The sequence below is a fragment of the Strigops habroptila genome, chromosome 7 (assembly GCF_004027225.2).
Source record: "Strigops habroptila isolate Jane chromosome 7, bStrHab1.2.pri, whole genome shotgun sequence".
In the NCBI taxonomy this organism is placed as follows: Eukaryota; Metazoa; Chordata; class Aves; order Psittaciformes; family Psittacidae; genus Strigops; species Strigops habroptila.
Genome location: NC_044283.2, coordinates 31370071 through 31395759, shown reverse-complemented (window position 1 = coordinate 31395759; position 25689 = coordinate 31370071). Strand labels below are relative to the sequence as shown.

At 38.9% G+C, this 25689-nt stretch overlaps 1 protein-coding gene across 3 annotated transcripts in view; it reads right to left on the bottom strand.

Moving 5' to 3' along the window:
- Positions 1-25477, bottom strand: part of SLC7A2 (solute carrier family 7 member 2) — a 58928-nt gene extending 33451 nt beyond the window's left edge. The window contains exon 1 of one of the 3 annotated variants that reach the window (XM_030492632.1): positions 25455-25477. The gene's annotated coding sequence lies outside the window, so the exon portion shown is untranslated. Of the gene's footprint in view, positions 1-3048; positions 3108-18998; positions 19115-25454 lie in introns of those variants that run through there. The other 2 variants (XM_030492630.1, XM_030492631.1) reach the window with 2 other exon arrangements.
- Between the last annotated feature and the right edge of the window lie 212 nt (positions 25478-25689).

Here is a 25689-nt window from a genome sequence, read left to right as displayed (position 1 = left end):
TATGAACGAAGAGAAAGATCTACCAGAAAACAAATTAAGACACTGTGCATTTTTTGAGATGTAAGTTATTGGATAACATCTTATTCTGCTTTTTCACAAGGCTGATGGAACTTGCAACATCTCAAACTGAAGCAAACTTTAAAAAAGATAAAAAAAATTCAATTTCTGACAACAGTCCATGTTTGAGTCAAGTGTGTGGTGACATCCTACTGACCATGTATATCTTCTTCTAATGGCAATTTAGGTAGGTAACTGGGAAACATTTCACAGTAATTATCCATGCCTCTGTGAATACAACTGACATTATTTTAAAGTAGTACTTAAATGTCAAAACTTCTTTAAAAAACAAACTTACTGAGCTTTTTATCCAAACAATGGGATTCTGAGATATTTATTATTAAATGTTATATCATTATTTACAAAGATAGTACTTTTTTTGAATGTTTCCTTTACAGTTTCTTAAGGTTGCCCTGTTCTAGTTATCATTTTCTTCATTACCTGAATTAACCAACTGAAAATTTTTCCCAGTCCTTCTGCAATATAGAAGTGTCATCCTTCAACTTAGTCTTCACCCTGCCCCAGCCAAATAATCTCTTTCCTCAGTTTGCTGGGATTTTTTATTGTTATGGGAATATCTGTGAGGGGGTTTTGATGGTGGTGTTTTGCTTTGTTTTTCTTTAAAAATCTTTCAATTGGAAAGGCTAAAAGTGTTCTTTCTTTTTTTTTTTCCTGTATCAAAAAAGGAAAATCTTTCCAGTTACCATCTTTAATGAACGTTCAGTTTTCCTATAAAAAAACAATTTTGCCTGGAAAATTTCTGTTAACTCCATTTCTACTTCATTCCTGAAGTATGTCATTAACGATCATTTTCCATGCCAGAATGGGAATGATATGAAGGTTGCTGGTTTTATTTACTCTTTTTTTAAGCTGTTTTAATCAGTAACAGGGCTTACCTTTCACCCCATGGTTACTAAGTTTCCATGACAGCCTCTTGTGTAAGACATAAGCAAAAGCCTCTTACAAGCTAACATCAGATCAATTCCATCTATTCTGTCCTCTTCAGAACCAGACAAAATACAAAAATAAACCCCTGACAAATTAGCAGGGAAGTATTTACAAATACAGTCCTGGAATATTTTTTTCCTGTGCTAATGGGAAGATATGAGCAGTGATTTTGGGATCATAATCAAACCCCAAGCCTCGCCCTGCTGAAAATGGCAGTGATTTGCACAAAAGCTGGTGATTAAAAGGGACTTAGCCACTGATTCTACAGTGGAAATCATGGGAGCCCTTTCACATGCGTACACTTCTGAGGTGGCTTCTAAAATTTCTATAAAGTCTACATATTTGGTGAATGGCTTTGGAAGTGTGCTCCTGTGCGCTTCCACAGGGGAGCCACAAAGAGAACAGCTCAATGGCTTCAAAAGTGACCTAATTTCATGGGACAAGAAAGGAAATTATGCAAAGAACTAATGATTCACCTCATTGCTCTCCACTTCCCAGCCTCAGCTGGCTGGTTTGATGGCAAAAGTGGTATCGGCACCTCTCGGCCCATTTGACCAGTGCACCATACACTAGTGGGCTTCAGTGGATCTTTTTATTTATAAAAAGGCCCCAGTGAAATTAATTTTCTGTATCAAATTATTGAAAATTGTTTAAAATAACTAAATTTTATATAAAAAAACTGGACTTTCTGCCTTTTCTCTATCGGGGCCAAGGAAGGAATAACAGAGAGTAGAGGAGAGAGAAAGGATGAATGTGTCTAATTTAAGACTAAAGGAAATCATGGATGACTTTTAGTTCCCCTGTGGCAGGGGGGTTGGAACTAGATGATCTTTAAGGTCCCTTCCAACTCTAATCATTCTATGATTCTACCATGCTGGAAATAGCTTCGCTTACAAAAGTATCACAGAGCAAGGGAAGGGCAATAATTCCTATTACACGTCTTACTTGTTTCTATTTGACTTCCTATCACACATGGAAAAGCTGCCTTCTTAAAGGGTTTAAAAAAAACCAAACTAGGTCACCTCATCAATGTGTCACGAATTTCTCAGAATGGAACATCTAAAATGAAGTACTTATCTGCCAATTATAAGAGTTTTTAAAAGTCAAGTTTGCTTTCTCTTGGTTACAGAAATCCAAGAATTAGATTCACATATTGTTTCTATTCCATATTTCATTTATCTTAATTCAAAGGCGGTAAGAAATAATTTAAGAGATTCTTACATTAAGGTTTTGACAAACCTCTGCAAGCAAATATTGCTCCAAAGTAATGGTGAAGTATTTAAAGTAGGATGCATTGCTGGCTCTGTACTGGACTTTTAATATTAAAATCACAGAAGTATTTTGCTTCCATTCTGTGTGAAAATGGAACTGTGACATGCCCAACACCACTGGCAGACATCACTCACACCAGACAGAACCAGTATGCTGAGTGTGCTGCTGCGATTTATTTTAGGCTTATATATCAGAACAACATAAACAGGAATAGTTAGTTCACACAATATAAATAAGCTCCATCTGCAAGGCTTGATTCCAGAGGTGCTAAACAGCATTCTGTGTTCTGAAGTTACTGGTGTTAAGACCACCCTGCATTCCTTGGGGGTACTTTCTGCACGCTCTAAAATCAACCACCACCTCTTTCAAATATGAAATCTCCAAAATAAGTCACTGCAAAGTCACTATAGTAACCCTGTTACAGAGCATTACCCTTTGACATTAAATGTAGACACTTCAGCCAGACGTTCTGAATATACACTGTCCATGTCAAGATCATATAAATCCTAATGTCTAACATTATTTATAACTGAGGCAACTAATGCCAGAGAGTTCCCTCTTCATTCTTGGCTTTAAATAGCACCATTACATTTAATGCATCAGGAACAGAGCCTGTAGAACATTCTAACCTTCAGCTGGGTAATTTTCTGAAAAGGTTTTCAAGTTTCTCAGTATTTTTTAAGCAAGTCAATAAACAGCTTTACTGTGTGTAATACCTCACATGGTAAAACATGACCAAGACTTCAAAACACAACAAAACACAAGACTGACCTTTCTAATCACACAGTAGGATCTTGATCACAGATTTCCAAGTGGCCGACCAACAGCTATGAGAAGTGACCCTATGTTAGCGCTGCGACTTTCCAGAGAGCCAGAACAGGTTTAGCAATAGCAATAGCAGAAGAGTCATTTCAGCAGAACATAAAAAACCCCATGTACGATAGCATAAGCATAGATTCATAGTGACAAATATTCTGAAAATAATAAATGATGTATGGAATAACACCGCAAACATCCCAAACAAAGCCCAGCTTGTATGTGTGCATGTGTGTATCCGTACTCCCAGCAAGACAGCATGATGGTTCTTTAATTGCAACTTTATCTTCAATATAAACTGTCTAGAGGGTATTGGAAAAGCTAGCAGCTTAGCAGTTCCAGTTTTTCCAGGAGGCTGTTCAGCTCATAAATATCAAAAGTCTTTTGAGCATTAAACTGCATTTATTGTACCTATGAAGCTAATTCACTGGCTACCAAAAGACACAGAGGAACAAACCACATAAATGTTGCTTATAGTAAAAATACTTACAGTATTAACTGATGCGCTAGATATGATAAATTACTCAAGAACGTGCTTTCAGGATAATTTGGATAACATAGCAACTGGAAGCCCATCACTTGCCCCACATGCAGACCTGATGAAATCCAGTTTTCCAATTTCACTCTGTTGTGGCAAGAGTGAACTTACAGCTTTTTATTCCATCTTTAGTGAACACACAACATTTCAACAAACATTTGATACTACTTCCTCCTTTCAGTCACTTTCTTCCCTTGCCACATCCATTGATCCTGAATAGCAAAACCAGCTTCTGACTGAGGTCAGGGGGTGTCATGCAGGTAATTATGAATTCCCTCAAACATCCTCCTTTGATATGTATTGAACATTAGCAACACAAAACATCAACCAACCAAATTCTCTTATGTTTTCTTAAACTGCATGTTCACATCTTCTTTCTCATCATCCACTTATTTAAATGAAACAAGATGCTTCTCCCCTTGTTTTTTCCTAAATCAACCATTTTTTCTAAATCCATAAAAAAATTAGCCTCATCTCCAGCCATGTTGTAAATAAGTTGTGTGGAAATACCAAAAGTCCATACACTGCAAATAACTAGAGTAGTTATCACCAAAGAGGTATCCTTCCACATACTGTATGTGTACATGAATGCACTCTACAGTATTTTCTTGATTGCTTCTCAGTGCCTACTATGCCAAAGGATAGCTTATGTATGTGTGACCCAGCCTTCATTGTTATTATGGCACATGGAATAAAACTGTCCCCCTCCATCACTTTCTTGTGACCTCTGGAGGCATGGCAGCAACTTGAGTTCCAGCTGTCTGTCTGTGCAGAGACAGGATCCAGCCACAAACCAATCCTTACTTGCCCCAGGAGAAAAAGGTGGCCAGGACAGATTCACTATCTCAAGAGCCAAACCCAGAAGGAAGGTTGCTAGTCAAAATGCAATGATCTAGGGTAACCTCGTGGGAAACTAGTGCCAGGGAAGCCATCTCATTTTAGCAACTCCTTCAAAAGAGCTCCTAACATCTGATACCTTCTTGTTTAAGAGAGTAACTAGAATACACACAACCCTTTCAGGGTAAAATAATGAGTGGCATACAGCTGTAAGACTACTGCTCCTTTATTTCTGCCCCTAGAAGCCCAGCCTGCAATGCACATGTGTTTCTCATGCAGAACTCCAGTTCACAGCAGCTGAAGAGGTTAAAGCAGAACCAAATATTCCCTGTGCTCAAACTCCCATAACTACCAGTTATCTTCTTTTATTTCCCCTTAATCTTGGCCTTTTCTTCCCCCTCCCCTTCCTCTCCCCCGTGTTTCACATACATACTAAGTTCAAATATTCATTCCTTTCTGCCTTCTTAAATTATTATATGCAAAGAACAGAGTCTCACCTTAAAATCTTTTATGGACCCACTAGATTGGCCTAGACATCTTTTTATCCAAGTATCCTTCCATTTAACTATAGCCCCTCATGAAAACATAGCTCTTCTAGCACTGGACTATCATGCATACCCCTCCAAATAGTAAGCTTGTTTTTCAGAAGTAGTGTGCAAACAGTATCACATGGCAATAGTAACTTTCAGACACATTATCAGTTAGTGCCAGAGTCCATCTTGTAACATTAAAAGTGAACTGGATGCATTGTTAGTAATAGGAGACCCAGAAAAAAGTCACTGTCATTTTGCAATACGTGATTTTCGACAGGTACTGAGAGATTGCCAGGGAACTCATTGTTACTGACTGCCCTATTTAACTACAATTGTGCTGATTTTGTGACAAATTCAGAAGATAAAAGTAGTCTGATGTGTGTTCTTCAAAAAGTAGTAAAGACTTCCATCTGTTTCAGTAGAGGTTGAAACAATCTCATAAACATCTTAATAAATTTGAAAATTTGCTTGAGTAAAGTTAGCATTTTCCTCAGTAGATTGGAATATCAAAAGCCATCACATAACACATTATATTTAAATCATCAATTTTAAGTATTCCTTTCAAAAAATAAAACTCACCTCAGAAGAAACTTTAAAGATGTTTTTTGTTGGTCTTTTTGTTTTTAAACATAGAACACTGTACTAGATGAATGAAAGTAGAGCAATTTGTCAGACAGGAAACTACTAAGATACAGTAATTGCTCCACTATGAAAATGTTCCTTAAAACATTTTAAATTATTTCTAATTTTATAAGAATCCTTTGACTTGATTCAAGAAAAATCTACCAGAATTCTAATGATCAAAAGACAAACAATTTAGAAATACTTTGATGATAACAGAAGGAAAATCACTGTTGTACTTCAGCATTTCTCCTCTGAAGTCTAGAAATGATTGGGCAAAGCACCAAACACCTCCCGTTTCACAAGCTTTATATAGCCTTCTCAAACAAAGCATCCCGAGTTCAATATCTGGTATTGAACTATCTAAAACATCATCTATCCATATCCTGGCAAAGAGAGGGAAAAAACAGGAGAAAAATGCAGCAATTACTAGTCCATGCTTCATCCATTAAAAACAACTGGTTTTTTTCCCAGGTTATTGCATTTGAGGTGATAAAACACCTTTGAAAAAATATCCTTCTCAAATACTATCAATCTGGTATACTTAAAATACAAATAACAAGCCCTAATTAAAGTAACAAAATATCATGGAAGTTTGGAAAACCAAGGTGGGAAGCCTGGGTCTTGATAAAAGGATATGAAGGGCAAAGAGCTCTTTAGGACTTTCTGGATTAAGATGACCTCTGTACTTACTAGCAAAGTTTCAGTGGTACACAAATTAGACATTTTTTTTTATGCTAGACAAATATAGTTTTAAAAATCTATCATGGTATGCACAGCAGAATTTCCTGCTAGAACAGAAGGTAAAAATCAGCCTTGAAAATATGCCATATATGGACCCACCTGGAATTAACTGGCATCTTCTTCTGGTTCAGTCAGGGGTTTCCCTAAAGGCTAACCTCTTCTCTATTTCTAAACTCTGCAGGTACAAAACTTTAAAATAGAAGACAAAAATCAATCAAACCTGATTCTTTGCATAGCACAGCAGATATTTATGGAAACCTGCCATAGAAAACTGCCTGTTATGTACACAAACATTTGCATTTACTCTACCTCTCAATGACAGTAGAGGTTCTATCTCCTCGTAGTTCTCCAGTAGTGCTAATAGTCATCCTAACTCACTCCGATTATCCTTAAAGATGAACTGGATGGTGGCAGGCTACAGTCTCTTTTTGACATGATGTTGAGAGAAATATTTGCAAATCCTGATAGTAAAAGTCTGAAAAAAAAGTGATGGAAAAAAAGTGGAAAAAAAGTATTCTAGCTATACAACATAAATAGATACTTCTGACATTTTCAAGGCAATTTATTTTACATGTCAGATATAGCCAATTAATATTCTAAGCAGGAAGAATGAGACTTCACAAGGTTACAGTTGAATGTATTTCACTTACTCTAAAAAAAATTCTCTACAATCATAAAGAGGAAAAATAATTCTAATCTCCAAAACATGAGAACTGATTCACTATCTTCAAAACAGACCTTAAAAAGTGTTTTTCTGATGGAAATTTGAAATCCCACTATAAACTCCAGACAACTGTGCAATGGCCAGGAATATTTTCAAAAGGATGTTTAGGGTAGGAAACAGCAAATGAATGAATCGTCCAGAGCAGAAAAAACGGTTTTACTTTTGAAAGACATCAGTGAGTTCAGCACTTGACTGCAATGTTTCATGTGAAACTGGTGAGTTGTTATGCCAAAACATGAGAAAAGGAGAAAAATGCAGTAGAGCTACTGAGCTCAGAGATCAAACAGATCAGACAGCTATTTTGTCAGAATAAAAATCCTTTTTTTTTTTAAAAAAACATCTAACTTTGCTCTCTGCTGTAATAGCTGGTGTGAGTGTGTGACATTAGAAATTTTGTCATGACCTAGACATAAATCACCCAAATGGGCAGAAAATGCCTCCGAGAAATACTTTACCATTCCATGCCTGTCACCACAGAATACACCGAGATCAATGATGTAATGACAATGCCATGAGTCCTTTAAGAGTTAAAGTAATTTCATGCTGCCTTTCATTCTACCTGTTCCCAAAGCTCTATAATGCAGACTCTGCAAAAATCAAACCCCTCAGAAAGGTATTTCATGTGATCAAAGTTCTATTCTGCTAACAGGTTCTCTTCAAAGAGGACACATAAGCAGATCATGAAAGTATCATTCAACTGGGGAAACTGTTGAAACTATGAGTCTGGCTCTTCCTGAACTTAGCTTAATTCAATTTATTCAAACTACTTTTTTTGTTCCTCCCCTTTCTTCCACAATGGACAAAAGACCAAACAAAATAATGTTCACAGTCTTAACTGCCTGAAGCTAAAACAAAACACATTTGGAGAAGCTTGTATAAAGGAGAGGAGATGAACTCTAAGTGAATGCGAGGAGCGTTCAGAGGATTTCCGTGTTCAAAGTTTATTAAACCGAGTATATGGCATATAAAGAAAGAACAAGTAACAAGCACATGCTGAATAAAAGGCTATTCGGAAAGTGCAATCAAAACTAGATGAGAAGCCATGGATATGGAAGAGTTAATTTTTGGCATTGGTATGAATTCTGAAACAGTATAAAAGATCAAGGAGAAGCTACTGGCAGTTTGGAGTATGACATCTCCCCCTCCCCCAGATGAACTGAACAACTCCCTAAAAATATAACTGGATATTACATGGACTCTTACACGTCTTCATGACACCTATGCTTAATACAACTTATCAATGCCCAGAGGCAGCCCAAATTATTATACAACAGAATGCCCACTCTGCTGGGAAATATTTTTAACACTTGGATGAACTGAAAATCTTCCTGTAAAACAACAAAAAAAAAAAACCCAAAACAACAAAAAACCACCCCTGGGCTGTAGCTGATGAGCAATTTTCTTTTCATATCTGTCAGCAGTGCTTTCTGTTATAGCTAAGAATAAAATGACTTGGTGACCCCATTTATTTGGATAATTCTTGAGGTTGATGTGGCTCAAATTCATGGAACTAATTTGTCTGGATAACAGCTTTACAACGGTTCAGAAAAGTCTAGACATTTTCACTGTGGGAAAAACAAAGATGCACAATCACTTTTATATAAACTTTAAAAATAATATCCTGCAGTCATCCTTTCATATTGCGAATTGTACTTCTAAAGTCAACAGCAGACAAATTGAAGCAGTTGAAAGTAGCTGTGTTTGTACAACACTGGAAGGTATCAAGGGAGATAGAAACAGCCTTTGATTCAACTATTTTGCAATAAATTACACAGCAAAGAAAAAAATTGGTTATCTGCAGCGCTATAGACTCCACACAACTTAATTTTTAAGGTAAGTGAAATTTTACTGAATGATAATATGATTAAAAAGTAAAACAATTCTCAAATAACTAGTTAATGATGTAATCTCCTATCGACACTGTCTGGGGCTCAGGCAGAAGAGCCGTAAAATTCATGAGAAGTTTGAACACATTTTCTAGCAGCCTAGCACAGTTTGACTAACCACAGAAAGAAGAAAAAAGGAGGCAAGAAAAGAAGCAAACATTGTATTTGAGTTTTACATCATTCTCTCTCACTACAGCTACAATTTTAGCTTAGAATTAGGCTTTAAAACTTAGCTCTAACGTATATTGGCCTTACTCCATTCTGGCCTGCCAAACTATGTTCCAAAACTGGTTTAACTGGAACCGTGTTCAAACACGGGTGCCAAGCTGTTTTAGTTCCAGAACAAGAGGGGAAGGAAGAGTCAGCATTTACTTCTTTAAAAAAGAAAATACTTAATTCTTTATCCTTGATCCAGAAATTCAAACAGTTATGTATAATCAAAGAGACTGAAATCCTTTCAAAATTAAGAGCTTCGTTATAAAAGCACTTGAATTTACAACAGATTGCAGCCACATGGCAAAATTATTCCCATAAATACACTTTGAGTCCTAGTTAGTGAAACAAAAAAACCCACTTTTCAGCCATGCTAAGATAAAAAATATCCCTGCAATTATTTATGTTGCAGTAACACCCAGCTCAGAATAAAAGCCTGTCCAAGAGCTTAATGTAAGAAAAATCAACAGTATGAGAAAAGTGGATGTAAAACAACAAAACACAAGTAAAATGCATAGGATGGTGGGTTCATTTGTCTTCCTACTGATATGCAATCAGTTTTTCTGACTCTGCCAAAACAAGAAGAAGCTCCAGTGTAGCCATTGCTCTCAATACCTTCAAACAAGAATGGAAACAGTTTGTAAAGTTCATCTTTCAAACACAGTTTAGTTGATTTAGGCCAGAAAATGGGATTTTTCACCTCACAATTCAAGCTTGGCTGGCTGCTTCCTGTAGAGTTACTTTTTCAATAGTCAACTGTTTGCCCAAGTGGAATCCAACTGGATTCTTTCCTGTCTAAATTCTTACATCCAGGTTTCTTTCTTTGGTGCCTCTTAGGTTATACAGATTCAACATTTTCCATTACACAGCAAACGCAACTCTTTCAAGCACTGTCTTTACACCTCCCTCTTTTTTGGCAGAGTTCTATCAGCTAAAGATCCACAGTCACTCTCGTATAAGAAATTCTCTTCTTTGGGTACTAAATTTCATGAGAGCACACATGCATACCAAAACCAGTCCAGCAAAAAGAGTTTTTGTTTGACTCAGACTTCATAGTGTCATACTTAGTTCAATTTTCATGGACCACTGCCGACAGAGGCAGATATAGGCAGATATATGTTTATCTGCCTATAGACAGGCAGATAGAGGTGGGTAATGAAATGATGCTAGAATCTTATTGCTTTTTCTGACCAGAGTGAACTCAACACAGAGCAAATGCATCAGATCAGAGCTTAGAGAGCAGTGAAAGATACCTTGAGTCACCCTTGGTATGTTTACATTGGCATTTTTGTTCAGATCAGATGCATATTTTCAAAGCTATTCTCCCAGCCACCCTGAGCATTCACTGCGTTTTGGTTTGCTCCATGGAGCAATCTGAACCATCCTTTTGGATAAAAGAAAATTTGAATATGTGCTCCAGAACAGCACCTAATACATTTTAACTTGCAATGGAAATTCAGGACCAGACAAAAGCTAAGCTGGTCCTCCCAGTTCTTTCACACATACCAAAACATAAGTGGTGTGGTCAGTAAATCCACAGCACCAAAAGTTTTCCTCTACAGTTTCATTCCTGTAAAGCTGCCTGAGTTGCTGAAGTAGACACTGCAACTGAATGCAGATAACAGTGAATCCTCAACTGCAAAGGCTGCAGGCTGGTCTGCCAACCCACCTGAGTGCAAAGGCACTTACCAGACAGCTAAGTTCTGTGCTGCCACCGCTTCATCAGCAGTTACGGCATAATTTTAACTAACACCTCAAGCTGGCGTTTCCGTCTGAATGTGTACCCTGACTGGATGCTCACTCCTGCTTTTTTCCCTTGGGCCAACATGAACATTTCTATGGCTGCAAAGTGAATTAAACTGGGGAAGAGAGCCACAGTAGTACTCAGTTGGTACAAAGAAACAGTCGATTTTGACCCAGATTAGTTTCCTGATACAATTCACTGCAGAGCTGCACAAATTCTGGTACTGACATTACTGCAGCGTACATATAGAGAAGGATAAACAGCTGTAGCCAAGTGGCATTACTTCTCTTGGTGGCCATGCCAGCTGCAGTATTTGTTAAATGACAGACTTAAAACAGAGCTCCTTTTTGGTGCAACCATAACTCAAAGTAAAGACCAGTTTATTCTCAAGCAAAGCAGAGCTCACAAGCAAGCCAAGAACCTGAAAATGCCACAACAGTCTGAATGGCAACATCGAAGTCTAGAATGTAACACTGCAGCAGTGTTGATGGCAGGTTACTCATAATAGTGTGTCAAACCTGATCCCTTCACTGGAGAAACACCTACGAAAGACAAATCCATTTTAAGTAAACTTGGACAGCTCATTTGTTTCAGATTACTGGTACGTGTTAGGGAAATAGAGATATTTAGAGAATACTGGTTATAAAAGTTCCGTTAAGTCTTATTCCATTCCAAGTTCTGTGTAATGAACTGAATACTTGACACCACACCCTGCATCCTGATGTGGCATTCACTGGTGGGAATGCCAAATGACCATCTCACTCCAAGTTACTTGATCTGAAATTCAAAAATGAGGCTTCTACAGAAATAATACAGACACTATTAGTTCTGCTTTGCTTCTAAGAAAATACTTCCCAAGTCCTATTTCAGCATGCCTTTATTTCAGTGTGAATACCCTTATTTCAGCACGAACTGCAGGAAAAAGCAGCTGAGAAAGATGAGAACAGCAACCTCAGAGGCTACATTTGTATAGGAGGGGTTTATTATAGAATCATAGAATGGTTCGGGTTGGAAAGGACCTTAAGATCATCTAGTTCCAACCCCCCTGCCATGGGCAGGGACACCTTGCCCTAAACCACGTGGTCCAAGGCTCTGTCCAACCTGGCCTTGAACACCGCCAGGGATGGAGCATCCACAACCTCCCTGGGCAACCCATTCCAGTGCTTCACCACCCTCACTGTAAAGAACTTCTTCCTTATATCTAATCTAAACTTCCCCTGTTTAAGTTTGAAGCCATTACCCCTTGTCCTACCACTACAGTCCCTAAGGAAGAGTCCCTCCCCAGCATCCTTATAGACCCCCTTCAGATACTGGAAGGCAGCTATGAGGTCTCCACGCAGCCTTCTCTTCTCCAGGCTGAACAGCCCCAACTCTCTCAGCCTGTCTTCATATGGGAGGTGCTCCAGCCCCCTTATCATCCTCGTGGCCCTCCTCTGGACTTGCTCCAACAACTCCATGTCCTTTTTATGTTGAGGACACCAGAACTGCACACAGTACTCCAAGTGAGGTCTCACGAGAGCAGAGTAGAGGGGCAGGATCACCTCCTTTGACCTGCTGGTCACGCTTCTTTTGATGCAGCCCAGGATACGGTTGGCTTTCTGGGCTGCAAGCGCACACTGCCGGCTCATGTTAAGCTTCTCGTCAACCAACACCCCCAAGTCCTTCTCTGCAGGGCTGCTCTGAATCTCTTCTCTGCCCAACCTGTAGCAGTGCCTGGGATTGCCCCAACCCAGGTGTAGGACCTTACACTTGGCTTGGTTAAACTTCATAAGGTTGGCATTGGCCCACCTCACAAGCGTGTCACCCAAGGCTCTGTTCAACCTGGCCTTGAACACCGCCAGGGATGGAGCATTCACAACTTCTTTCGGCAACCCATTCCAGTGCCTCACCACCCTCACTGTAAAGAACTTCTTCCTTATATCTAACCTAAACTTCCTCTGTCTAAGTTTGAACCCATTACCCCTTGTCCTATCACTACAGTCCTTGATGAGAGTCCCTCTCCAGCACCCTTATAGGCCCCCTTCAGATACTGAAAGGCTGCTATGAGGTCTCTATGCAGCCCTCTCTTCTCCAGGCTGAAGTTTCCACAGCTGTGTTCCCAGCTTCTGGAGGAGACTGTTATGAAAGCTCATCCCCACCATGTGCTGAGATAGTCTTAACGTATGAGCTTGGAATTCACATAAGAGGTACTGCTGAATTCTAGGGCTCATTTCTCTAAATCAGTACTAAGCAGACTTTTCCCACTTCCCTTCTGACATAAGTTTCCTACTGGTAACTGCCTACCTGGTTCACGAGTCTTAGTATATGCTTTTTAGTACAAAGTATATATCTCAGCATAGCAAACGGGCTGTGGCAGGCATCCAGCCAGTATCTTCTTCCTCCCATCCAAAAGCAAACTGGTATACTGTACAAGCCCGAAGTCACACACAAAACAGTCATACACTCATCCTTGTACAAAAAGTCTTTTGGTTGTTCTTTGGATGCTGACTTGCTTGACAATTTAAGATTCACTACAGAAAACAAATTAAAAAAATACCACTCTGTATAAGCAAGAATTTTTTGTTTGTAAAGTTCTCCAACATTACATTGCCAAAATTCCCCTAGTCTTTAACACAATACAATGCTGCCATGTTACCTTAATTAGAGAGCAAGATCTGAGAAGTGGCTGAAGGTTCAGACATGCTTTCTTGATACAGGTCTTCAGTGATACAAACAAGGAATGAAGAGAACCTCTCTAAATCGTCAAATCAATCCCAAAGGCCAACAAAACAAGCCACAAAGGATGGGATCAACATTTTATGATTTCTATTCTTCACTGCTTAGGATGGTCAGGAGCTTCTCACTAAGCAGCCGGGTGTGGGATCATATTCTGAAACATCAATTTGAATGCATGGAATATACTGCTTCACATTTTGCAATCTTGAGTGGGATTTTAACACTAGCGTTTCATCCTTCTTGGACTGAAGCATATCCCACTTCTCCATTTCTCAAAGTGCAATACAGTATCAAGCTTTGCCTCTTTAGACAGGAAAAGATGTTCCTGGTAATGGCTCCTACCTCAGAGTCTGTGCTAAAAATTTATCTTTCTGTTCTGCCCAGTAATTTACAAGCAATACTGAACCAAGCCAAATAAATTTCAGCAGAACTGTATCAGTCATAAGAACTGCTAATGTCAAGGACTGCAGTATTTCTGGTGGGGCAATCCAACCTTTCCCCTCCTAGACCTCTAAAATAGAAGTCTGTGGTAAAATATTCAGCCTTATGCGAGTTCCCTGGCTGACCCAGTTCCACACCCAGGCAATTTCTATAGCCCATCCAATTAACAGATTTGTTTTCCAAGTTGAGTTTTGTGAAGATTTTGTTGTTCCTGAAATCGTGCTTGCTAAATTTGCTAAGAGAAATGCGAAAGTTCTCCACTTTCAAGCCAGCAGCCATGCTAGTTGTTTATGAGAACGCCACTTCACAGAAGTAGCACTGTGAACAAAGTCACTACATACCACTGTTTCAGGTCTTCCTCCAGCCTTTGGATGACTTTTTCAAGGGGTTTGTTTACCATCAAAGAAGATGCTATGTACAGCACTTGCAAGCTTATCTCCCTAGAAAGCAGATGCTCCAGCAACTACTACAATTTTCCCTTTTGATTCAGATGATCTGTTTTCAAGGGTTTGCAATCTCCTCCAGAAAGGTGGAGAAATTCAGTGTTGGGTATGCCCTGCTGTGCATTTGCAGCATCCCGTTTCTCTGAATATAGCAGGAGTCAAATTCAAAGAGTAAGCTTCATTGCTTAAGAGTTCCAGGCTCCTTTTCAGCCACCACTTCCAACCCAAGCTGTCCCTCCAGGGAATGCTATGAGCACCATTCACATCATTCTGTGTTTCTGCTGCCTTTCTGCCATTTGCAAACAGTTGCAATTAAACCAACTCACAGCCCGTGTATTATCAGCAGTGTTTCTTATCAAATCCTTAGAAACCATGTGAAACATTGAAACCCACACTTTTATTATCTAAATACAAATATACTAAAGTATTGGATTTCATTGTTCCCTGACGTAGATTAAAGATACTTATCCCACTCACTATCTTCTACAGAAGTAATTTGTACCAATCATCATGCAATAGTTTGGACAAATATACCATAATACTGCATGTTTCCATAAACAGGCACAAGAAAATAATTTTGAAGGACTCAGTTTATAACATCCTACCAATAAATGGAAATGAGAGTTGAAAGGGGGTGGGGAGAGAGGGAAGAACAAGAATGTTTTGCAACTTTGGTAATCTCACTGGTTCCTATGGAAATATTCCCTATTTACAATGACAAAGAGAGATCAGAATCAGGCCAAATATGCAGTAATGGAACTACAGTTATAGTAAAGATTAAGAGATGCAAAGTAGGAACTATCCAAAATCCCTCATAAAAAAAAGTTTCACATACAAGGCATTTACCAGGCAAATCTAAAAGAGCATTGGCAAGAAAATGCAGTTGGTGTTATCTTCTTGATTAAAGTTATTACTTTCTTTAGCTCCTGTCCAAAGGGATGAAACTGTGGAACTGAACTCTACAGGAGTTCCTACGTTGCAGGAGAAGTATGATTTTAAATTCCCAAACTTACTTTAAAAGTTTGAGTGATGACACACTCCTATGACCAAAGTTTTGCAACTAGTGCTTTCTTCAGTAAAACAAAAACAACAGATGATGGTGTAAAAGGAAGCAAAGACAAAAATCAGAGAGCATAAGTGAAATTAAGTATCCCAAGAAAAAAAAGAATAAATAGTTTCCTAATTCAGTTCACTGTAGAGTACCACAAAGAGCTGTGTAGGCACAGAAGGCCTGTTACTGAAGCAGGAACAAGACAGGACAGTGGCCTGGAGCACCACACAAGAGCTGCTTATGCTGACATGGCTTCAGTCCGAAATGCAATAAACCGTACCTATGAGCTCATCCAGGCTGGGAAGCTACTTGTTTCATAGAACATAGTGGATACATTTTAATTAGTTGCAATGAAGTAGTGTAAACATTCACTTTATAGAATCAGAAAGCAGACTTAGTTTATTCTGTGTGGATAGAAATGCAACATCAACAGTATTTTACTGCGAATTCTGCTCTTTTTGTATCTGGTTCATTGAACTAAGTGCAACCCATCTGTTACCACACAGGACAGACAAACAGTCAAATAGAAAAATAACCCTCTTATTTAATACATATCCAAAATTATTTGCTTAGATGACTAATGAAGTGGAGTGTATAGGCAATCAAAACCACAGAAGGCTTTACTGAGTACTACAAAATTGTAGGAAGGTTCATAAAAGTTTATATCCAGGACAATTAGGAATATAAAATGAGATTATTAAGTCTGATGTTGAAACTAATTGCCTCAGAAAAAGGCACATGCATGTAGTAACTTAAAATGGTCTAATAAAATATTTCTCATAGTTGGACATTGCATGGGAGACTGCAAACAATTCTGGACTGGATACCCAAAAGCAGTGTCCCACTAAGAAATAAATGTTGAGAAAATTACAGCAGATTTCCTTCATTTAGGAAAAGTAGGGAAAGTATGTCACAGGGCTGATTTTCCCCTCTCAGACAGTTTCTTTGCTCTCTACCGTGCAAAACTCAGACAGTGAATACCTTGCTGCTGTAAGACAGTCATTCTACCAGAACGCCTCATAGCAAATGGTAACTTGCTACCACATGGTTATTTTTCAGTATCAGGCTATACCACTGTGACGAAAGTTAATTTTCATGATGAAAGTACGTTTTCATGAGACAAATCAGATTTTTCCCAATGACACATGAACATCGATTCTTATTTTTAACTCCTGGAAACTTGTAATTATTTTAAAAAAATCTAAAGACGTCTCAGCAACAGTTGGTTGATGCAATTCCCACGAAAAGATGATACAATTTCAGAGGCTGGACATTCAGAAGAGAACGGGGAAAACTAAGCAGAGATGGAGAAATTAATGAAAAGAAAGACTGGTAGGAAAGTCATATATGAAAATCATATTGTAATTGGTAGACCTACAATAAATCTAAGCTCTAAAATCCAAATGGATGATTTTGGGGAGTATGTGTGTGTTTGGGGATGGCAGTGAAAGATCACAGGTTAGTCTTCATGATGATCTTGGCCTAAAGCACCCATGAACTCAGGCTCTGATGTGACCGACACGCACTTCAGCAAAATAAAATAATTGTTATTATTGTTGTTGCTAAACAGGCAAGCAATAGCCAACTCTAAAACTGTATTGCTTTTAGTTTAAATATATATATATACACACACACTTGAGAAAGAAAGAAAGAAAGAAGCAGAGAACACACTAATTGTGAAGTGACAACACTTTCTGTATGAGAAAACCTATTTAGGAACAACTTATTCCTGCAGAAGTATGCATATAAATAATTCTGGTGTCCCCAGTGGGATTGTTCTAACCTATTTATTATATTGTCAAGGAAATTTTGGCTAGCAAGTCAGCAAGAATAAAACCGAAGACCACCAAAGTATGCTTTTCTTCCTAATGTTCTGAGAATACGTAAACAAGTCAGCGCTGAATGTTTTACTTACACCGCATGTTTAGTTTTCATGCAAGCCAGAGAACAATGCAGACCTGATGTGGCTCATAACCTGAGCTCTATGAAGCACAAGAACTGATGCAAGATGTGACTGAAAATCTGAAGCTCCCAGGTTATCTGATTTTATCACATGCCTTAAACAAACCTCAGGAGCAAACTGTTCAAACTCTCAGGAGCAAACACCATGTGAATCACCATTGCTTCCCTATGCGGCATCTCATCTTCAGCCACCCTACAGAAAACAAACTACCTCAGAGAACCGTTGTTATACTCTCTTTTTTTGCCACATAAATGACATGTTTGCCACTGTTCAGCCTCTATATGCCCCAAAAGTTCTTCCATACACAGCAATCTCTCTTGGGTTTTCCTAAATCTTGTGTTGCACCAACCATGTATTTCCCTGAGCAGAAAATGGAGAGCTCGGCAACATGGGGAGCTCTGCATATCATCTCAACTAAATACCATTAATGTGCTTAAATTCCACTTAGCTGTTTAGACCTCAAGAAGAGTTCAAGTAGATGTGCTAGATCTGGTTTCAGGCATTCAATACTGAAATGCAACAAGGATGTAGACTTCACTTTCTCTCAGGTATTTGGATCTTTCATACAAAGGGACAAATAACAAGAATCCATTTGGCTTGGGACAAGGTGGAAGGAAAATACAAATACTGGGAGAAGGCAGTTATAGATCTTAATAAAAATACTTCAGCTCTGTAAGCCTATTTCCAGCCATGTTTTTAGCTCTAGTATGGTTGGGGTATGGGACTGTAGGCATCATTTGTTTACACCAGCACAACTCTTTACAGACCATCAAACTATTTCACACAAACTCATGTAAACATGAAGTAGCAATCTCTGGAAAAATGGAAAACACAGCACTGTGAAAATACAACAGCAACTCACCTTTGAGGCTTCCTTAGGAGTCAAAAGTACTTTTTATGAAGTAAGTTGAAAAGATGTTTTAATCTTTATTCATAGTAATAGGATTCATAGTATTCATGTAATAATATTCACAGTAATAATATTCATAGTGTTTGTAGTAATTCATAGTATTCATTTGGGCCAATTCAGAATGGGGTACAATTGAAATAACAGAAACAATAAGATATCTTTAAAAGGATGGCAAGGCCAAGAACAAGAACATTAGTCACCTTAAAACAGTGAAAATCCCAAAGCAGGCTTATTAGATACAGTAGGTGAAGTCTCCTCATAGATGGTGTTTTAAAAAGTACCGATTTCAACTTCTCTGGACTTCTCCATCTGAAAGTGAATATTATAATTGCAAATTTTACAGTATTTCTAACCAAGCACTGTGTACGTATTGGTAATTCATATAACTGAATTTTACATTGAATCTTCTTGTTGATCTAGTTCTAGATAACTGCATTTTTTCCTCTTATTAGTTTTCCAGCATAGAAATTTACCTAGTACATATTCATGCCTTCTTGAAAAATATTTGTTTTGAAAAACAAATCCATAGATCTAAGAGGTACCTTCTACAAAGATGCCTGAAGGAAGCCCCCAGCTCAGCACTTCCCTCTTCACACAGGAGGAGACCTTGTTACACTTGCAGAATGGCCCCTCCTTGAGTCTATGTGAAGAAAGAGGGTGGACACAGCTTCAAAGCAGTACATAGGTGTAATGCATCCAGGTTTTCTAAAAACATATTGCTGAGGGACAACAACAACAGCAGAACAAATTACCATGTACCTATTATTGCAGAAACGTGTAAGAATTTTTGCTGACCTACAATTCCCACACAACAAACTTTATGTTTCATTATACATACTTTTTCAGTACTACCCTTAGAAGTTCTCCCTCTCTTCAAATCCCTACAGCAGAACAATTAAATTCTGCAACTGACTGCACTCAAATACTTACTGTTAGCTTTAAACCTTAAACCAAGTTAGACTGTCATTATAAGGATCAAAAATACTGCCTAGTCATCTAAACTATTGCTTCAAAAAAAGCACACTGCAGCAACGTACCTTTAAAAAGAATCACACATTCGTGCTAATTCTATATATCCACAAGCTTTTTCATCTAATTCACAGTGCCAAAAGTATTTCATGGCAAGTCACATCCCATTGTTTTGTCTCAACTGCACGATAGTCCAAAAACCTTCAAGGGCAGAATAAAACCCATATTGCATCGAATCACTCATAAACAGTGAATTCAGAGGAACTAATTTAAGTCCTCATGGGAGTAATCAGATATCTTCACAATATCCAAATGTTACATTTTCCTTAACTAATATGGAGATGTTTCTCATTCTAAGGAAACTGAAAAGAGGACAATAAATAATCCCCTCCAAATTCCATTTCAATTATTATTTATTCCATAACCACAATGCACATGGCACTGCACAAACAAGATAAAATAAACACACTCTCTTTCCCATCTTGTCAAAGAGCTGCAATCAAACTCCAGCCAAAGAACTAACTAACCTCAGATGAAATGGGCATGAACCAGGGATTAGCTACATGAATTCACACAGCTATAGAACGGGTTATCCACATTGTTCACTGTTTTCACAGTGAAGAAAATGAAGATTAGATTTCATCAATCCAACTCCCTTCCCCCAGAGTCACATAAAGAAAAATGTTCTTTAAAGCAAAAATAAATTTATCCCACACATTTCTTAAAAAATAAAATAAAAAATAAAAAATCACTTCATTCTGGAATCAAAAAGCACAGGTGAAGTTGTTTATTAAACACAGAAGACAGTAGTAAAGTCTGGCAAAATCACTTAGTACAGTTTGTCTTTTCCTTAAATCCGATCTCAAATGATTCCTAGTTAAGTTCCCTGCAGAAGATGAAAATGTGCTTACTTGGATTTTGCCATTTGACACCCTTCTACATTTGTTATCTTCCTACAGCAGATAAACTCACCAAAATTGCAGTAACCAGTAAAGTTGGATGAATCTAATAAAGTACTGTCCTTTATTGGTAGTACTGACAAAGTTTTCAGAAATTAAGTAATTCAGTGAGAACAGCCATGCAAGACTTTTAAAACCTTATGTTACCATCACAAAAAGGCAAAACAGCCCTGCCCCTTAGTTATACAGGGGACTACAGTCATCCTATGGCCTAATTTCTTACATAAACTAGTTTTAGATAATGTCATGCTGTTTCTAAAAGCCATAACCTAAACTAGGACAGCCAGCTGTTATCAGAGCTGTGGTGTCCTTCCCATTGCTATTCCATACCATTCAAAAGCTCACTGCTGTGTCGGCTACCTTTTGAGAAGCCAGATCTGTCTTGGGGCTTCTGTTAACTTTACAGTATGTAAATGGAGGTATAGAATCATTTAGATTGGAAAAGACCTTTACAATCATCAAGTCCAACTGTAAACCTTGAAAAAGACCTTTACAATTGCGTCCAACTGTAAACCTAATACTGCCAAGTCTACCACTAAATCATATCCCTAAATGCCACCTTGGTGTACTTCAAATAGGAAAACAGGATAAGAACAAGAGAGTCTCAAAAAAATCTGTATATATTAGAACTTTTTGAGTAAAAAGCTACATTTTAACCAAAGAGTATACTTGATTTGCCTCTGTTTAAATTTAATGCTTAGCTCTTCATAACAAATAGTGGGGGATGTGTACATATATATACAGCCATCACACAGATGTGGGAGTCTATGTAGTCTCTGACAGAATCTTCATGGCCACAGTAAATAAAGCACAGCTATGACAATTGTCTGTATGTCCTATTCCAGTAGCACCTCTCCCCTAGTTACACTCAATAAACACAGGCCCAAAACCAGTCACTGAACTATAAATTTTTAGACTGTCATAACCTGCCCACCCTCATTTCTACAGGGGTTCATGGTCAAGTCAGACTGATATAACTAAAGGATATCCGTGTACAAAGTTACTGTAGATCACATCTTGACATTAGGAGTTCTATGACAATCATCTCACAAGCAGAATGCTTTGTTCAAGGTAATAGGGCATTTCTTCTCCATTTGTTCTGTGTAGAACAAGATGTCTCAAGCTAACTGCTCATTCTACAAGCACTTGTAATGTATTTTCCTGTCAGTATCCTACATACATTCAGAAATCTCTCATTCCACACACAGTCAATCCTACGCAGGAGCTCATGAAGACAATGACAACATTCAATGCCTTTCTAAATGATCTTCCCCTTGAAGTACATCCACTCAGATAAACTGCAATTTTGAGATCAGGCAAGATAATATTGTGGATCTTGGATGACTGTCAGCAATGACTAAACCTAGGAATCCCAGAAGCCACTTTTACTAGTAACCTTTATAACTCTCGCTGGAGTTGTAGTGGCAGATCACTTATACAAATGCTTTTCCCAGCAGAAAGGAGGATGCATTTGTCATTTTCTAAAAGATCAACTCTTTGCTTCCAACAGCTCTGTCACTTGACTTTGCAATACCAAAATGTTAAGTTACTAAACCAGTGGAGTGAGGATGATTTTTACCCAGGCTGGATGATGCACAGGAAGCTTAAGAACTGACAAGATTGAGGATCGTGACACTTGAGAGATCAAAGGCCATGCGATAGATGGCAAAGGTGTCATGAAAGTGAAAGCTTTCAGATACATGAAAACTTTCAGACACAGAAACACGACTCCACATATTTTTATGTACTTTTGAATAATTTCAGCAGCATATAAAACAATTTTTAATATCTTAGTATGTAAAAAGCTAATGTGAATACATGAAGTTCTGCTTTAAAGTCACAAATATACATACAAATGGCATTGCAAACTGTTTTCTACATCTTTGGCTAGATGGCATTAATAGATCACTAACTGCCTGGGAGGTACATGAGGGAAAAAAACAAAAACAAGTGGCAGAAAAGTGCTCATTCTAGTATCAAAGATGAACAATAAGTCAAAGACAGGACTTTGTAGACAGCCTGCAATGCACACTATATTTTACATTAATGCCCTACCTAATATTGCCTATGTAAAAGGAAAATTCCCTAATGGGTTATACCTTGCAGTATTTCATCCTATGAGCTGGGGAGAATTCTGGTTAAAAACAGGACAGCAGGCAAACCAGGAGAGCATGCCACGTTTTGTGGCAAGTTTTTTTTTGTGTCATATGATAGCTGTATCATGAAGGTCAAATGCCAAAAAACCTATAGGACCAACACAGATGAAGATGATCAAAAGTTTTACGACTAAAGCTCAGAGTACTTTATGATCTTATAACCAGCTTGGGGAATGAGATTTAGCTTAAGCTTTTTTGATCATTTGCAGTTTTTCCCTTTCATTTGCCGCTGCCCTGAACATAAAGTCAGATGCAAAATGAATAAAAATCTGCCAAGGCACAAAAGGAGAAACTAAATCTTCACAGCACTTTTCAATACATGTCATTTTGCAATGAACATGTCACAGCTTTTCTCAGTCACTCTGCAGTGCGTGGAAGCTGAAAGGTAGAAGCAACGTGCATTTTCAAGCAAGCTGAAGACCACATTTACTTAAGCAGATGTGTGTCTTTTTCCCACAGGTGCATAGCTCATCTCTGTCCCATTTCTGGTCCCTACACTTGTAAAATTAAGTTTCACATCTTTTCATTTAAGACACATTGGTTTTTGCAATTATCTCCACCTAGAGGAATTCTACTGGATCCTTATATCCAACATACTTACCCGGAAGTTCTGTCTGGTTTTACTCACTGTAACAGCCATCTGCAACCACTGATTTACAAATAGAAGCCTCCTCCTTCAAAATACATTGTTGCCAAAACACAAAGTGACAAATTTCTTTAAAAGTTTTAAATTATTATTCCTTTTTATCTTACCTTTTTGTACTCACTGCCACTTACTATGCCAATATATTCATATAGAAAAAAAAACCATAAAAGCAGCTAATAAATGGCATCAATAACTTAACACATTGACTCCAAATCCATTGTCATCCTTAAAGTACCTTGTTACCTAGAATCTTCAGCTTCAAAAAAAAAGTTAGAATTATATAGAGAAAGGTTGAAAACATGCTAAATACATTTATTTATTAAGAAAGCTGAAACTGATTTTGATTTAATCCATAAGTGTGTACAAAGCTAGAAGCAACTACATATTCATGCATCTTATCAAGTACCTTATTACTGAGGTCAAGAACCTAGGTCAGACCATTTACGCATGCTCACACTAGCCAACAAACTGAGATTTGGGATCAAAACTTCACTGCATTAAAACTTTTCAAAATGCCAATATTCATCCAAGTCTGAGGAATCCAAAGTTGTATTTTAGTAACATGACTTAGACAGAGATTACTCCATGCATGGATAATCTTCATTGCAACATATGGCAAAAGACTAAAAAATTTACATCATTCACACAAAAAGTCACTGCACTTTTCAAAAGATATCATTACAGCTACTTATGTTTCTGTGGGCTTGTTTTATTCCTGTTCCAATTTGTCTTAGAGCACAGTGGGGCTTAGAAAAATTGTGTGGGCAGAGGTAGTGTCAAATGGAATCAACTGCAGCAGTGGACAACTGCTTAGAGGGGTAGGGCAGGCACTATGTCTTTTTCAGTCTGACTATATAGTACATTATAGATGTGAATGAAACAAGTTTAGCTTTTGTATAGGCTTTATGCCAATTTTTACTGTCAATCTTAGTGCTTTAACACCATCAGGTAACACAAACCAGAACTCAAAACATTTTCCACACTGTGTAATCCAAATTCTAATCCAATATCCACTGTGCACTGAATCTGCACAGTGTCAACACAAACTTTTCATAGAATTTGTTCTGTCTTTCTAGCTTAAATAAACTACCATCAGCTTGTTCCAATATATACAAGTTCTGTATGATCCCTTGTTTCACATTCCCCATCTCTGAAACATCTGACTGCCTCTCAACGTATTTGTTTTGGTTTTAATTAGGAAGAACACAAAGAGAAATGTGTTTGAAAGCTTTTAAAATAAATACACATTAGACATTAATATACTTGAAGCAGAGGGTAGGCTTGAGGGAGCTCCTTTCACAGCTTGGGCCAAACTTGAGGAAACTTCTATCCCTTTCACAGGTAAGTTACTTTTGCTGGAACGATGTGCTAAGCACCAGGATGACAATCAGCAGAAGACACACTGACTGTCAGAACCAAGTTGTGTGATACCTACACTCACCCAAAACTAATTTAGTTCAGCTGAATTAATGGAGTTGACCCAGAAGCAAAACTTGCAACAGATCCAGAATGCTCATCATCCAAATCATATCATAAATCTCAAGTGATAACCAAAATTTTAGAAGGAAAAATTTTGTTCTGCTGCTTCAGATAGGTTAAATTTTAAACGTCATTGTATTGGACTAGCTTTCTCCAGCTGCCAGTAGCATTACACATGGGATGACATATACTTCAAACACATTTCTATATTTAAACATGCAAAGTTGGCAGAAAGTTAACGTTTTCTAAACCGCGATTGTTCAGCTTTGATTCGGTAAAATGCTGCAGAGGTAGCACCTCCAGGTAAAGGCAGTGCTTGAGCAAGCTTGCCGGAAACCCAGGGAGGGCAGTTTCACCCATCTACCCCTCCAAACCTTTACAGTAGTAGCAGATGCTACCCCAGGACCAGCGGACAACGTCCCGCACCTCTCGCCCAGCAGCCTTCATGGGCGCCCGGCATGCAGCGTGCCGCTGCCCGCGGGCGCCAGAGCCCCCCACACCCTTCCCGGGGACACCGAGCGCTGGCGGGCACGGCGACCAGAGTCAGCGGGGAATCGCCAGCGCCGTGTCCCCCAAGGCAGACTTTAAAAGGCCGCAGAAAAGACCGTGGCCTCCCTCCCCACCTGGCACTAAGATTAGCTCCGCGGAGCCCCCCTCAGAGGCGGTGGGCAGAGCCCTTCTAGCCGCACACCGGGAGCCAGGCGAGAGGCGCCGGCAGCGGCGCTTCCTCCAGCCCCTCGCCCACCCGGTCCCGAGGTAAAGGAAAGGCGGGAGAGGGGCACCACTTACGGGGCTTGGGAACGGCTCCCGGCGGCGGGTCGGGGTGCGCTGAGGTGCGGTGGCAGTGGCGGAAGCCGGCGCGCTCCTCCCGTCAGAGAGCCCCCATGCCCGGCCGCACCACACGTGCGGAGCCGGCAAATCCCGGCCCCGCCCTCCCCGCCCCGCCCCTCCCCTCCCCTCCCCTCCCCTCAGGAGCCAGGCCGCTCCCTCAGCTGGGCGGCGCGGCGATCACAGTGTCTTCCAC